Here is a 15653-nt window from a genome sequence, read left to right on the forward strand (position 1 = left end):
AGAGACACCGATACCCCCCCCCCCTCGTCATGAGGTGTAGTGGAGGGGGGGGGGGATACAAAGAGATGAACAGAAACAACTGTCATGGACAATCTCTCATTTCTGCAGCTCCACTGAACAGTTTGTCACGAGCATCGAGGGAAACAGAGGAAAACATCAAGAGAAGCAGCAGCAGATCTATTTCCACCATTTCCATGATATTTAAATCAACTGCACCTCAGTCAGACGCTCACACCCGTCGATGAAAGAGAAGAACGACAGATGAAGAAGGGCAGCAGCTGGTGGGATGAGGAGAAACACGGCGGTGTGTGGGGGGGAGCAGGGGCTTCTGGGTAATAACAGGCAGGAAGTCATGGAGCACTTATTGCATTAGAAGCTCAACAAACCCGAGTGGCCATTATCATCCAACTGGATCCTTCAACCCGCTGCACACACGTACATCACAGTTCTGCTCAGAGACTTGATCCAGTTGTGTTTGAGGTTCTGAGGTTTCACAGGACTGAGAGTCAGCTGCTGAATGAGGATTCTTTTAAACACGAGCACAGACGCTATGAAAAGGAAAGTGGTCTGGAGACGGCAGCAGGAAATGAGCTCCTGTTGTACGTCTGCCCCTTCACTCGACCCCTGTGACCTCAGCTCAGGGTTCAGGTAGCGTCTGGGAATCAAACCAGCGAGCTGAAGGAAGCAGAGGAGTCAAGTCTCAGGGACGTGGTTGAAGTCAGCGACTGAGAAGCAGCAGCTTTAAAAAGACTGAAGCTTCATTTTGATGCGTGACTTATCCAATGCTAAGCTGGAAGTCACACAGTGCTCGACCCCCCCCCCCCCCCGCGTGTCCCACATACGCCCGTTAGCTTCGAGTGTGGAGGACGTGAAGTGGAGACGATTTATTCTCTTTTTATGATCCGTCCAACTTCTCAAAGTAACAAGTCTGAGATATCACGACCTGTTCCCTTCATCAGAAGATCTCCAACAAATCTGGAAACGACGACAACGGGAGAGAACGACAACTAATTCAGCAAAACAACGTTTAGGCTCTGAAGTTAAAGTGAGGATTTGTGAGGCCGACGGAGCTGTTGACCCAAATCCATCGGATTCCTGCTCTGACTCTTTCTACTGGATGAAGACAAGCGGCAACGGTCGAGCTGCTGCAGTTTACACACTAACTGGCAGCTGAGAGAGAGAGAGAGAGAGAGAGAGAGAGAGAGAGAGAGAGAGAGAGAGAGAGAGAGGGGAGAGAGAGAGAGAGAGAGAGAGAGAGAGAGAGAGAGAGAGAGAGAGAGGATAGAGAAGACAACAGTCATTTAAAAGAAGAACGCTGAGACGGAAGGAAGAAGATATAAAAATGGATAAGATGCAGAAGGATGGAGGGAGGTACAGGAAAGTGAAAGAGAAGAGGACAGAGGACAGAGGAAAGAGGACAGAGGACAGAGGACAGAGGACAGAGGACAGAGGACAGAGGACAGAGGACAGAGGACAGAGGAGTTTTCACAGAATCTGAAAGTCTTTTACAACAAAAGAAAGATTAAAAACTTAGGATATGAAAATAGAACACAAACATGTTCGAGAGCAGCCAATCAGAGCCGAGCGTTCTCAGCCGCTTGATAGTGACATCACATTATTTTGACAGGCCTATGAGTCTGACTGTGAGGAGACGGGGAGAACACCAGCAGCCGTGTTTTAAAATGGACGTAAAATTTAAGATTAATGTCACATGACAAGATAAGAGGAAAAGACTGAAACTCAGTTAAGAACACATCCAGATACTTTCCTCACTGTGATCTCAGTGGGAGCTTCAGATCTTTTCATGTATTTCTTTTCTGAACAAACAAACTGAGAAAGGTTTTGTCTCGTTAACTCTTTGATCTCACGTTGGTCCTCACAGGTATATGAAAACACACTCAGTCAGAGGGTTCGAGTCCAGCAGCTTCTGAACTGATGAGGAGAGGGATTCAAACATCTCAGCACTACAGTGACGGCCTCATGAAGGTCTGAACCTAATGAAGAGCTGAGGCAGTGGACGTCCCCACAGGACAGACCAGTAGACCGGGGACCATCGCAGCAGGAGGATGAGGACACATGTGTCAGACTGGAGCTCGTGATGAACACTCCTCGGTCACGTGACAGCATCAAACTGTCAGTGAAGGTTGTAAAAGGTCACAGAGGTCGAACGTGTCCCAGTGGCTGAACTCACAGAGTTCTCCCAGCATCAGAAGATCTTACCTGATGTATCAGATCTGTGGACACCACGACATCACTGGATCGATCCTGTGAGACAGAAACAAGGAGAGCTTCAGAGACTGAACTTCACTTTGAAGATCAACACGACAGATTCCATATTAACATGAAATGATATCTGACAGGGAGGTGACCTCAGAGAGACTGTCACCAGCCGTCTCCTCATGAAACCACATCTGAACTCTATAGATCCAGATCTCCACACAGTGACATCATCAAGATCCACAAATCATTCTCTGAGAAATCAATGAAAATGTGAGAGGCGGAGGGCGAGCTGAGAGCGAGTGAGAGAGTGAGAATAAGTGAAAGAAGGAGGGATGGAACCAACGATTTGACAGGAAGCAGCTGCAGTCGAGGACGTTCACGTGTTTCAGGCTCAGGTCAGAAAACATCACCACAGAGTTTACTCACTTTATTCAAGACTCAACATCTCGATTCAGGAGACCTTCACCTTCTTATCAAATTTCACTGTAGAGCTTCTACCTCCACACTGTGTGTGTGTGTGTGTGTGTGTCTGTGTGAGTGTGTGTGTGAGTGTGTGAGTGTGTGTGAGTGTGTGTCTGTGTGAGTGTGTGTGTGTGTGTGTGTGTGAGTGTGTGTGTGTGTGGGTGTGTGTGTGTGTGTGTGTGTCTGTGTGAGTGTGAGTGTGTGTGTGTGTGTGTGTGTGTGTGTGTGTGTGTGTGTGTGTTTGTCTGTGTGAGTGTGTGTGTGAGTGTGTGTGTGTGTGTGTGTGTGTGTTTGTCTGTGTGAGTGTGTGTGTGAGTGTGTGTGTGTGTGTGTGTCTGTGTGAGTGTGAGTGTGTGTGTGAGTGTGTGTGTGTGTGGGTGTGTGTGTGAGTGTGTGAGTGTGTGAGTGTGTGAGTGTGTGAGTGTGTGTGTCAGCTGGACAGCGGCCTCAGGCGGGGCACGTGTCTGATGTAACTCAGCTGTTTGACATTGAACTGCAGAGAGATGACGAGACTAAGAGACGACACTGAACTCACTGAGTGGACAGGAATCCTGGGACCTCACTGTGTGTGTGTGTGTGTGTGTGTGTGAGAGAGAGTGTGTGGGTGTGTGTGTATGTGTGTGTCTGTATGTGACTCTGTGTATGTGTGTGTGTGTTCACCCTGGGCTATGAATGAACTCTCGCTAAGTTCTCTGTGATGCCCTCAGACCTTTGGCTCGTGTTAGTGCAGCTTTAGTGTGTGTCTGTGTGTGTGTGTCTGTGTGTGTGTCTCCCCTCAGAGCTATAATGAGGTCTTGGGGGAGTGTGAGGCTTCTATCTGTCGCACTGACCGACACACACACACACAAACACAAACACACACACTGTTAATGGACTTCTACAATTTAGTGTCAAAGAGCAGATCCATTAGAGAATAGTGAAAGTCTCATTAGGTAAAGAGTCAATGTTCACTTACTGTAATAAGAGAGAGAGAGGGAGAGAGAGAGGGGGGGGGAGAGGGAGGGAGAGAGAGAGAGAGAGAGAGAGAGGGAGGAGAGGGAGAGAGAGAGAGGGAGGGAGGGAGAGAGAGAGAGAGAGAGAGAGAGAGAGAGAGAGATAGAGAGAGACAGCATCGTTTTTTAATATCAACCAATAACAACTCATATAATCCATCCATCTATTATCTACACCTCTAATCCAATCAGTGTGAGCCGCGGGGGGAGCTGCAGCCAATCACAGCCAGCAGGGGGCGAGAGGCGGGGTTCACCCTGCAGCATCCAGATCGACCAACCACAGCAGAGGCTTTACCAACCAATCAGATGCAGAGAAGAGACAGACGAGTACAGAAGCAACGCTAAAATACATGAGTCGCTTAAACACAACACTCTGATTCAAATACACACACACAGACACACACATACACACACACACACATACACAAGAATCAGAGAGGTCGATGATGAAATACAGTGACAGCTGGTGTGTTAAAGTTTATACACTCCCTGGTTAGATGTATGTGTGTGTGTGTGTGTGTGTGTGAGTGTGTGTGTGTAGCATTGGGATAGGTGTGTATGTGCCTTTAACAGTGTGCTGCCTGTGTATTTATTACTCATAGAATTACTCAGAAACAAGAAGTCAGTGAAGAAGAACCAATTATTTTTTGGACTTTCCCTGCAGTGTGTTGTTGTGTTGTGTTGTGTTGTGTTGTGTTGTTGTTCACAGACTGATCATGTGCTTCAGGAAATCAAATCACCACATTCCTGTGTGATCAAATCTGAAGCCACGAGGTCTCACTCAGACGTGACGCAGAGAGGAGAGCGGAGTGGAGGAGGACGGAGAAGAAGGGATGGAGGTGGAGAAGAAGAGATGGAGGTGGAGAACAACGATAAAGAATCAGACACATGAGCAGCGTCTGTATCAGTGGAACCTCAAACACACAACATGGAATCATCCTGTCCAGGATCTGTCTCAGACGCCAGTGGAGGAAGTGAAGGAAATAAAAGAATGAGTAAGACGCAGCCAGACAGAGAAGAGAAGAAGTGCTGGAGGGAGGAGGATGAAGAGGGAGGAGGACGAAGAGAGAGGAGGATGAAGAGGGAGGAGGATGAAGAGGGAGGAGGATGAAGAGGGAGGAGGATGAAGAGGGAGGACATGTGACAGGTATAAGAATAAAATTTCTTCAGTCACTGGGTGGACGACACGAAAAGCTGAAGCACAAGATCAAGACCAAAGAGACCTGATGATTTATTTACACAACACACACACACACACGCACACATACACACACACACACACAGACACACACACACACACAGTAGAATTACTTGTCAGATCTAATAATTCAGACGCAGATGAAGTGTTGATGATGATTTAATGGCTGGTTTGAGTTCTACAGTTTAATAAGCTCTTCAACATGTCCTTTAATTAGACGACTGTTCAGTCAGCTGCTGGTTCTGATTGGAATCACACATCACTGACGCCTCGTGTGTGTGTGTGTAAGTGTGTGTCTGTCTGTTTGTGTGTGTTAGAGTGTGTGTGTGTTTGTGTGTGAGAGTGTGAGTGTGATTTTGTGGCGGGTCATGCTTAAAGGGAAAGTTCTTGATGGACTGAGATGCTTCTCACATGGTCCAGTTATTAAGATTCTTCAGAGTTATTCTCTTTCTTCCGTCTTCACTTCAGCTTCTCAAATATAAATATCTGTTGCGTGACAGTAAAGTGAATTATTTGGGTTGTCTGAGATATTCAAGTATTCAAGCTGGTTCCAGAAGGTTGAAGCCTGTCAGTCAGAGACGTCTCAGTCGACTGAGCTTGTGTTTGCAGCAGCTTGTGTCTCTTTCTGTCTCCAGTAGAAGCTGCAGAGTGATGTACGTCTGAACTGTCATCAGCTCAGAGGAATACTGTTATACTTTAATTTATTACAAGAACTTCTCAGAAAAGCTTTTGTTGAATAAACTGAAGCTTCATGTCTGAAACGTCCTCATTGAAAAGTCACAGAGGTCCTTTCCAGTGGAGGACACTCTGAGACAGTGTTTCTGAGACAGAGAGCGGGGGGGGGAGAAAAATGACATTTTCTATTAAAGTGCTATAGAAGCTACTCAGTGATTCCTCGGTGATGAAGAAGGTTTATGAGATCAACAGAAATCTGTTCATTACATTGACGTGGCAAAGTCCCAAAGCAGCAGGTTCTCCCAGCACAACCAGTCACTGGTCCACATCTGTTTATAAAACTATCAACATGAATTCAATAAACCTCCCATAGAGCCCAGAACCTTTCCATGTGTCTCATGTGTCTCATGTGTCTCTTGTGTCTCATGTGTCTTCAGTCTCCCTTACAGCTGGAGGAGACACACAACTTCACATATGATTATTGGTTCAGATTCATGACTCCAGGTCACATGATCACTTCCAGCTCCTCCTGTTTAAGTTTCAAGAGAAGAACAAAGAACGAGTGTAGGTGGCTCCTCCCCCTCCCCTCCCCAGCCCCGCCCATCAGAGGTGTTACACTCCCACATCGTCCTGTCAACTCCCATCATGCACCTCACCTCACCACTATACTAACCCTCCTCTCTCTCCCATTAACACCAGTCATCCATCTTCCTGTTTCCATCCTCCTGCACTTCATTCCCTTCTTCTCTGTCATATGATCTGATCTCTGTGTCCTTCCTCACTCCTCTCCTCTGGTGGGTCATACGATCCTCCTCTTCATCGCCCCCCCCCCATCCCTCTGTCTCCACACAGTAATGATTCAGAACCTGAGACCCCCCCAGAGAGAGAGAGACTGAGATGGAGTGAGGGAGGAGAGAGAGGACGGACGGATCGATACCTTTTTACGGGAAGGTACTTTCAGTTCAGGATATGGATCTGTGACACACACACCCCGACGCACACCAGCACACACACACACACACAAATACACACATACACACAAATACCCCTACGTACACCAGCATACACACACAAACCAGCACAGACACAAACACACACACACACACACGCACACACACACACACAGAGACACACACACACACACAAAATGTCCATCCATTTATTCGTTTGTATTTATTTATATTTGTTAGTTCATAATTTCAATTGGTCATTTTCATACTTTAGTAAACGATGATGCAGAGGTTCTCTCTCCTGATTGGGTCTCCTTCCTGTCAGTAACACTTCCTTTCAGCAAAGCTTCCTGTTGGTACCACTTCCTGTCAGTAACACTTCCTGTCCGTTACACTTCCTGTCAGTAACACTTCCTGTCAGTAACACTTCCTGTCAGTAACACTTCCTGTCAGTAACACTTCCTGTCAGTAATGCTTCCTGTCAGTAACACTTCCTGTCAGTAACACTTCCTTTCAGCAACGCTTCCTGTTGGTACCACTTCCTGTCAGTAACACTTCCTGTCCGTTACACTTCCTGTCAGTAACACTTCCTGTCCATTACACTTCCTGTCAGTAACACTTCCTGTCAGTAACACTTCCTGTCAGTTACACTTCCTGTCCGTTACACTTCCTGTCAGTAATGCTTCTTGTCAGTTACACTTCCTGTCAGTACCACTTCCTGTCAGTAATGCTTCTTGTCAGTACCACTTCCTGTCAGTAACACTTCCTGTCAGTAACACTTCCTTTCAGCAACGCTTCCTGTTGGTACCACTTCCTGTCAGTAACACTTCCTGTCCGTTACACTTCCTGTCAGTAACACTTCCTGTCCATTACACTTCCTGTCAGTAACACTTCCTGTCAGTAACACTTCCTGTCAGTTACACTTCCTGTCCGTTACACTTCCTGTCAGTAATGCTTCTTGTCAGTTACACTTCCTGTCAGTACCACTTCCTGTCAGTAATGCTTCTTGTCAGTACCACTTCCTGTCAGTACCACTTCCTGTCAGTTACCCTTCTTGTCAGTAACACTTCCTGTCAGTTACCCTTCCTGTCAGTAATGCTTCCTGTCACTACCACTTCCTGTCAGTACCACTTCCTGTCAGTACCACTTCCTGTCAGTTACCCTTCTTGTCAGTAACACTTCCTGTCAGTTACCCTTCCTGTCAGTAACACTTCCTGTCAGTAACACTTCCTGTCAGTAACACTTCCTGTCAGTACCACTTACTGTCAGTTACCCTTCTTGTCAGTAACACTTCCTGTCAGTTACCCTTCCTGTCAGTAACACTTCCTGTCAGTAACACTTCCTGTCAGTAACACTTCCTGTCAGTTACCCTTCCTGTCAGTAACACTTCCTGTCAGTAACACTTCCTGTCAGTAACACTTCCTGTCAGTTACCCTTCTTGTCACTACCACTTCCTGTCAGTAACACTTCCTGTCAGTTACCCTTCCTGTCCGTTACACTTCCTGTCAGTAACACTTCCTGTCAGTAACACTTCCTGTCAGTAACACTTCCTGTCAGTTACACTTCCTGTCAGTAACACTTCCTGTCAGTAACACTTCCTGTCAGTAACACTTCCTGTCAGTAACACTTCCAGTCCGTTACACTTCCTGTCAGTAACACTTCCTCTCAGTAACACTTCCTGTCAGTAACACTTCCTGTCTGATGTGTTATTGATGATGTTCTCCTGCACGTGGCATCTATTGCACTTCTGTCCGTCCTGGGAGAGGGATCCCTCACATGTGGCTCTCTCTGAGGTTTCTACATATTTTTACCCTGTTAAAAGGGTTTTTTGTAGTTTTTCATGACTCTTACTGAGGGTTAAGGACAGAGGATGTCACACCCTGTTAAAGCCCTATGAGACGAATTGTAATTTGTGAATATGGGCTATACAAATAAAATTTGATTGATTGATTGATTGATAATGCTTCCTGTCAGTAACCCTTCCTGTCAGTTACCCTTCCTGTCAGTAACACTTCTTGTCAGTAACACTTCCTGTCAGTAACACTTCTTGTCAGTAACACTTCCTGTCAGTTACCCTTCTTGTCAGTAACACTTCTTGTCAGTAACACTTCTTGTCACTACCACTTCTTGTCAGTAACACTTCCTGTCAGTAATGCTTCCTGTCAGTTACCCTTCTTGTCAGTAACACTTCCTGTCAGTTACCCTTCAGGTGATGTCACTACCACTTCCTGTCAGTTACCCTTCCTGTCAGTTACCCTTCCTGTCAGTAACACTTCCTGTCAGTAACACTTCCTGTCAGTTACCCTTCTTGTCAGTAACACTTCCTGTCAGTAACACTTCCTGTCAGTAACACTTCCTGTCAGTAACACTTCCTGTCAGTAACACCTTATGTCAGTCACCCTTCCTGTCAGTAACACTTCCTGTCAGTACCACTTCTTGTCAGTTACCCTTCTTGTCAGTAACACTTCCTGTCAGTTACCCTTCAGGTGATGTCAGTACCACTTCCACCTGGTTGGTGCTCAGAGGAGAGAAGTCCCTGCTCCGACTCTTCTTAATCTTCTGGACTTGTTGACAAACTGTGGACGCAGCCTGAGACACAGAAGTGAAATGTCCCATCATTCATCTGAATCCCTAAATGTCCCATGACCACTGACTTCAGACAGTTTCCAGAGAGCTCTCGTTCACCGGCCCGACCTCGTGTGAGTCACAGTCGCTCTCTCAGCAGCTCTTTGTGTTTCCTGCAGTCATTTGAGATTGAACACAATCGTCTCACAGCTCATTTGTTTTATTTGTATGATCAGGAGTCAGCGTGGAGTAATGTAATGTTCTGAGGGAAGTCACAGCTCCCTGCAGGATCTGAACCTCCAGTGGTTCTACAGCTTGAAAGCAGCTCGTGCAGCTCGTCTCCCTGTGTCCTCTCAGCTCCGTTAGTCACGCCTCATTACTTCTGCAGAGTCGTGCAATTACACAATGTAAGTAGAGACTGAATCAACGAGGAGCAAATTGTCCCGAGCGGTTCTCAGAGTCTCAGTCCACAGATCCTCCTCTTCACCGGACCTGCTCCGGAAAGAGATCCATGAGAGAGTCTGCTCGGTTCTCATCTGATTCTAATGCGTGAAGATGATTCTCTCCTGAGCTCATTGTTCTTCTATGGTTTTATCACCTGTGATGTTACACAAAAATACACACAACACTCAAATATACTATAAACAAAGTTCTTTGATCAGGTGGAAGAACACAAACATCTCAGGATGAAGAAGACGTCAACTTGGAAACACGAGGAGATTCCAGAGCGGCAACAAAAACATAGTGAGTTTGCAGAGGTATTTAAAATAACACACAGACACACACACACACACACACACACACACACACACACACACACACACACACACACACACGTTGTCTCTTCAGATCGAACACACACGCCAGCCTCATTGGATCGTAGCAGTTTTCTCCGATCTCGTCCATGAGCCGTTAGAAATCTGTGTCTGAAGTGAGCAGCGATCAAACAAGCCCCGCCCCTGCTCCCTCCGGCCCCGCCCACCTGGCGGGGTCACGAGTTTAACAGGTGACGGTTTGGAATCCAAGTCCTGATGATGATGAGGGCGAGCAACCAGAGGAAGAGAGAGAGAGAGAGTCTCGCTCTGCGTGAGCTGAACTCTGATTTCAGACACAAACACACAACCTGTCAGTCAGTGTGATTGACAGCTGGGTCAGCGCCTGGAAGCGGAGGTGCATGTGCCCCCCCCCCAACCCCCCCTCACATTCCTCCTTTCTCATCACATTCTTTCAGACGGAGAAGAAATTCAAACCAACAGAAGAACTCTCGACTCTTTTCCCTGCAGGTCAATGAAAGGTCTGATACGTCCACTCAAAACAAAACAGACCTGAACATGTTAAAGTATAAATTCAAACACTCACGATGTTTTACTGAAGTGAACATTGAGCCGTAGTGATGATGAGGTTTAGATGATTGACAGTAAATAAAAGTGAAGACACGTCTCCACGTCCTCTCTCTACAAATCAGGCTAACATATGAGAGGTGAGGGTGTTCAGCTGCAACACGACACTTCACCACTAGATGTCACTGCATTCTACTCACTGAACCTTTACAAATATGAATTCAGCATTTGAGCAGCTGTGAGACTTTACTCCTGTTTACGTCTCCGCTCCATATTCATCACTGTGTCACATCATTCATCTCACGTCTACATTTCATTTACAGGAGGATTCATGAGAATGTTTACGATGTGTAAACTCAGAACACACACACGCGTTTGCTTTATGCTCATGACATCACAGGAGACATTAAAAGCTGATGAGTCACTGTCCCGACTCATCAGTCGTAATCCTGCTCTACACACGTTTCCTGCTGAGTCACTTTATTCCACCTGAGGCTGAAGCGTCAGGAGACGGATGTTTTATATCGTGTGAGAGTCTGTGACCAGGACAATCATCACAATCTGTAGTTTGATGTCATCAAGCAGCACGGGATCATGGGAGTTGTTGTCTTCACCTCTGCAGATGGAACGAGACTCAGGACGAGGTCACACGAGGTCACATGACTCAGCAAACGACAAAGAAATAATCCTGACCCACAACGAGAAGAAACAACGAGTGAAGTCACACAGGAGACGCACAAACCACGAGTACTGAGGAGGACACGCAACTGGAAGACAACAAAATATAAACGTCTCGTTAGCTTGAAATGATGTGTGTGTGTGTGTGTGAGTGTGTGTTTGCGTGTGTGAGTGTGTGTGTTGTTAGTCAGTCTTTAGCTGCAGCCATTACGCTTTGAGTCTAAGCTACAGAGTGAATGGCAGACGTTTCCCAAAAATAGAACAGGCCTCGTTAAATATTTCAGTAAGTCAGATGAAGGAGGAGGAAGAAGAGGAAGAGGAGGAAGAGGAGGAAGAGGAGGAAGACGAGGAAGAGGAGAGAAATAAAACATCAGAACTCAAACACAAACACAAATGAGGATTTGATCAGTTTCACGTGTGAAGTGTCACGAGTCTCTAGAACAACGATGACAGTGATGAAGAGGAGGAGACGACCAAAGAGAAGAACACAAGAGAGAGTCTTTAAAATCACATGGTAAAACACACACATTCACACACACACACACAGAGACACACACACTCAGTACCAAACCACACTCCCTGCCTCATCAAATCTAATGGAGAAATGACTTCCTGCTGGTTTTGAGGATTTTATTGCAGGAAACTCGAGGGTTGACGTCACACACACACACACACACACACACACACACACACACACACACACACACACACACCACACACACACACACACACACACACACACACTTCTTCATACTGGCATCATGAAGCTACAAACTGCTGAGATGCACTTTATTGTCTGTGGAGATGAAATCTGCTGGAATAAGAAGTTTGATCTGATCAGTAAATATTTAACTGACGCAGATTAAAGAAGGAAAATATGAAGCGTTGCCAAAAAGTTAAAAACGATGTGATATGTGAAAATCTATAAATTATAGATATTACAGGAGATTACATTTTTGAGTCGTATGAATCTGTAAAACTGACAAACAACAGAGGCCTTGTAGTCGAGTCACGTGAGTTGATGCACAAAAGTGTGACTCTGTGTGTGTGTGTGCGAGCGTGTATATGCATATGCATGTGTGTGTGTTTGTGTGTGTTTGTGTGAGAGCGCGTTAATTCTTAAATATACCAGGATGTGATAAATCTGGGTCAGTTTAATCGATTTCCCAACACGAGCATTCACGCTGATCTAATAATAGAACATCAGAGTTTATTGAGGATTACAGAAGAGAGAGAGAGAGAGAGAGAGAGAGAGAGAGAGAGAGAGAGAGAGAGAGAGAGAGAGAGAGAGGAGGAAGAGCAGGAGGAGCAGAAGTAGAAACAGAAATATGAATGTATTTGTGTGATAGTTTATCATAAAAACAGAAGCTGACGGCTCCAGGACGCCATGATGTTCAATATGACATCACAGACACACACACACAGACACACACACACAGACACACACACACAGACACACACACAGACACACACTCACAGACACAGACACACACAGACAGACACAGACACACACACACACACACACACACACACACACACACACACACACACACATAGGGACTCTCACACACACACACACACACACTCACAGACACAGACACAGACACACACACACACAGACACACACACGGGGCTGGAGGCAGCTTGGTATTGATCTGTTCTAGGAAGTGCACGCTGTGGTCAGTCTCTTTCTGACCGACTCTAACTCTCTCTCCATGTCCATCAGCAGTTTGTGATCTCAGCTGAGCTTCGGTCGGTGGAACCAGCTCTGAACAGCGGGACACGTCCGTCCATCCGTCCACTCCCCCCCCCCCCCCACTCCCCCTCTCAGGCTCAGCCACCAGTAGTGAACCTCTCTCCTCTCAGGATCCAGGGAGTGCATTAGAAGATTAAAAGAGAAACGAGGCAGGTTCCTGGTTCATGAGCTAAACTCCCTGCTGCTACACTTCCTTCCTCCTCCTTCCTCCTCCTCCTCCTCCTCCTCCTCCCTCCTTCCTCCTCTTCCTCCTCCCTCCTTCCTTCCTCTTTTCAGCCTCTTCCTCTTAATTCCTCTCTCGGCTCCACTCCACTGGAAACACATCTTCCTCTGACACGTTTCCAGCAGCTCACGATTCTTTCGTGGCTCTTCTCCATCTCTTTACTGCTCCTCTGTTTCTCTCTTCACCTCCATCCACATCCTTCAAGCTCTCGCTTCCCTGCTGTTCACTTGTCCTCCTTCATCCCTCCTTCATGTCTCTCTCTCTCTGCCTCCTCTCGTACGTCTGTGCCTGAGCTTGGTTTCCCTTCATCACTGGTTTCTGTCTCCACCTCCTCCTGTGGTCTGGTTTTATTTCTAAGGAAACAGTCTGTTCTTTAAACTAGTGTTCACTGGTTCATTGAAATATTATCATGTAAAACAATTAAACTACTGAAATGTTCAATATTAACACTTTTCCTTTTGACATTATTTCACATTTCCTCACTTTGTTTTATTGGAAACGATCAATGTTCCATAACTTCAGGAACTTATAGATGTGAAATCAGCTCCAGACCAGGAGGATAGAGGAAAAAAGACGAGACAGGGAAGTAAAGAGAGAGACAGACAAAGCTCGGCCTTGTGACAGAGGAGGAGGCGTCAGGACACAGAGGAGCTCTGTGTGTGTCTGTGTGTGTGTCTGTGTGTGCATGTCTGTCCGAATGCACAACCATGACCTGCAGTGACGCATCAACACACACTGCATACAGAGAGAAGTGTGTATCTGTGTGTGTGTGTGTGTGTGTGTGTGTGCGATGAATCAGTGGGTGGTAAATGTGTCTCTTCTCTTTTTCTTCACACACAAACACAAGAACATTGTTTCTGACATGTGAGTGTGTGTCCTACTGCAGCCATTTTACAACTCCTAACACGCACACACACACACACACACACATAGCATGCTTGTGACTGTGTGAGTGTGTGTGTTTTCTTTCTACAATCATGTGATCAGTGGTTCATGGTTAGAGTAAGTAAAGATGGACGACATGAAGGCTCCTCAAAAAGAAACCAAGTCATCCTCTCAGGCTCTTATTTTAAATCATTAAAAAGTAATAATTATTAGAAACATAATAACGTTGACTTTTCTTGACAAAGACGTCGTCCCTGATTTAAAGTTATGAGACATAATCCGAGTTTAGAGTCAGAAGAAGTTTCTTTGATCCATCAAGATGTTTTATTTCCCTGAAGTTCAACAACAGAGGAAGAAGAGGAGTTGGTTTTATTTGGTTCTGTGTACTCTTGATTCAGAGGAGGAGGGGGGGAGGGGGGGGGGGTCAGCTCCCGTGTCTCAGACGAGAAGAAGCTCCAGTTAAATATGATGATGATGTGTTTTATTACTCTGTGTTTTATGAGTTATTTGAACGTGTGTAGACGTGTTCACTGTTAAACCCTCTGGATCAGAACCCGGTTCAGTTTGATCCAGATCCAGGAACCCCTCTTCTGCTCTGAGGAACCGTTCACATCTGATGTTCAGCTTCACACTGGACTGGAGAGTCCGAAGCTCTGAACCAGACCAGGTGTGAACGAGCTCTTTAACAACGTGTCAGGTCATCACAACACAAACTGATAGCGTCTCTGCACAAAGTCACGTTTATAACACAACACAGGAAAAGAAAAGGAATTTTGAATTTTAGGAGGCTTTTGTTAATTTCTCCTCATGGTCAGTATTAACTTTTCACTCGGACATCATCATTGAACTGGAATACACACACAGACACACACACTCACACACACACACACACGCACATACACAGACACACACAGGTCTGTCATTAATCCAGCTGAATGTTGCTGCACCTGAGGACCTTTAATTAAAAAACTGAATCAATGGCTGTTTCTCATCCCAGCTCTGCAGAGGCTGGTGTCAGTGCACCACACTGACCTGCACTATGTAACACACACACACACACCCACACACACAAACACACACACACACACACATATTCGCCCGTGTCACTCCAAACACCTGAGATTGAAAAAAGCGTGATAGATGGAATCCACCGAGGTTGCATGTCAACCATAGGTCAGACACACACACACATAGTCGTAAATTAATGCACAGGCACGTACACACACACACAGACACACACACACACACACACCATCTGATGGAAGGTAAATAAACCCCACGCTGCCTCACTGAGATGAATTAGTGGAACGAGCAGGTGCAGATTCAGGCTTTTCATCAGAGCAGCTCATCGGTCACAAGGCCTCACGCTCCTCAGCTGGATTCTCAGGACAAATCCCCCCCGAGGGGATAGAACCAACAAGCATCTGTTTGTTTGTCTCTGAAGGAGAAACCCTCAGCGTCGGAGCTGCTCCTTCAAACCGTCACCTCCAGGTAAACAATGGAACGATAATAAAGCTTCAATTCTCAGTCCTGATTAGTTTCAGGAGCTGTGAACCTGAATCTGTGTAGAAGGTGATTTTCAGATTCTCCCAGTTTGAGCAGGCTCCAGGAGATTCGTCCCAGTTGAGCACGTGTTGGTCTTTATCGTTGGTAACGGGCTCCAGACACGTGATCTGTTTCCGAGCCGGGTCCGATGCTCCTGGATCCAG

At 46.1% G+C, this 15653-nt stretch overlaps 1 protein-coding gene across 3 annotated transcripts in view; it reads right to left on the minus strand.

Annotated features, from left to right (window-relative positions):
* pcbp4 (poly(rC) binding protein 4) overlaps positions 1-15653 on the minus strand; it is a 48250-nt gene that overhangs the window by 25038 nt on the left and 7559 nt on the right. For all 3 annotated transcript variants that reach the window (XM_062410332.1, XM_062410325.1, XM_062410336.1), the window contains exon 2: positions 2221-2265. The gene's annotated coding sequence lies outside the window, so the exon portion shown is untranslated. The remainder of the gene's footprint in view (positions 1-2220; positions 2266-15653) is intronic.

This window comes from Platichthys flesus, chromosome 2 (assembly GCF_949316205.1).
Source record: "Platichthys flesus chromosome 2, fPlaFle2.1, whole genome shotgun sequence".
Taxonomy (NCBI): domain Eukaryota; kingdom Metazoa; phylum Chordata; class Actinopteri; order Pleuronectiformes; family Pleuronectidae; genus Platichthys; species Platichthys flesus.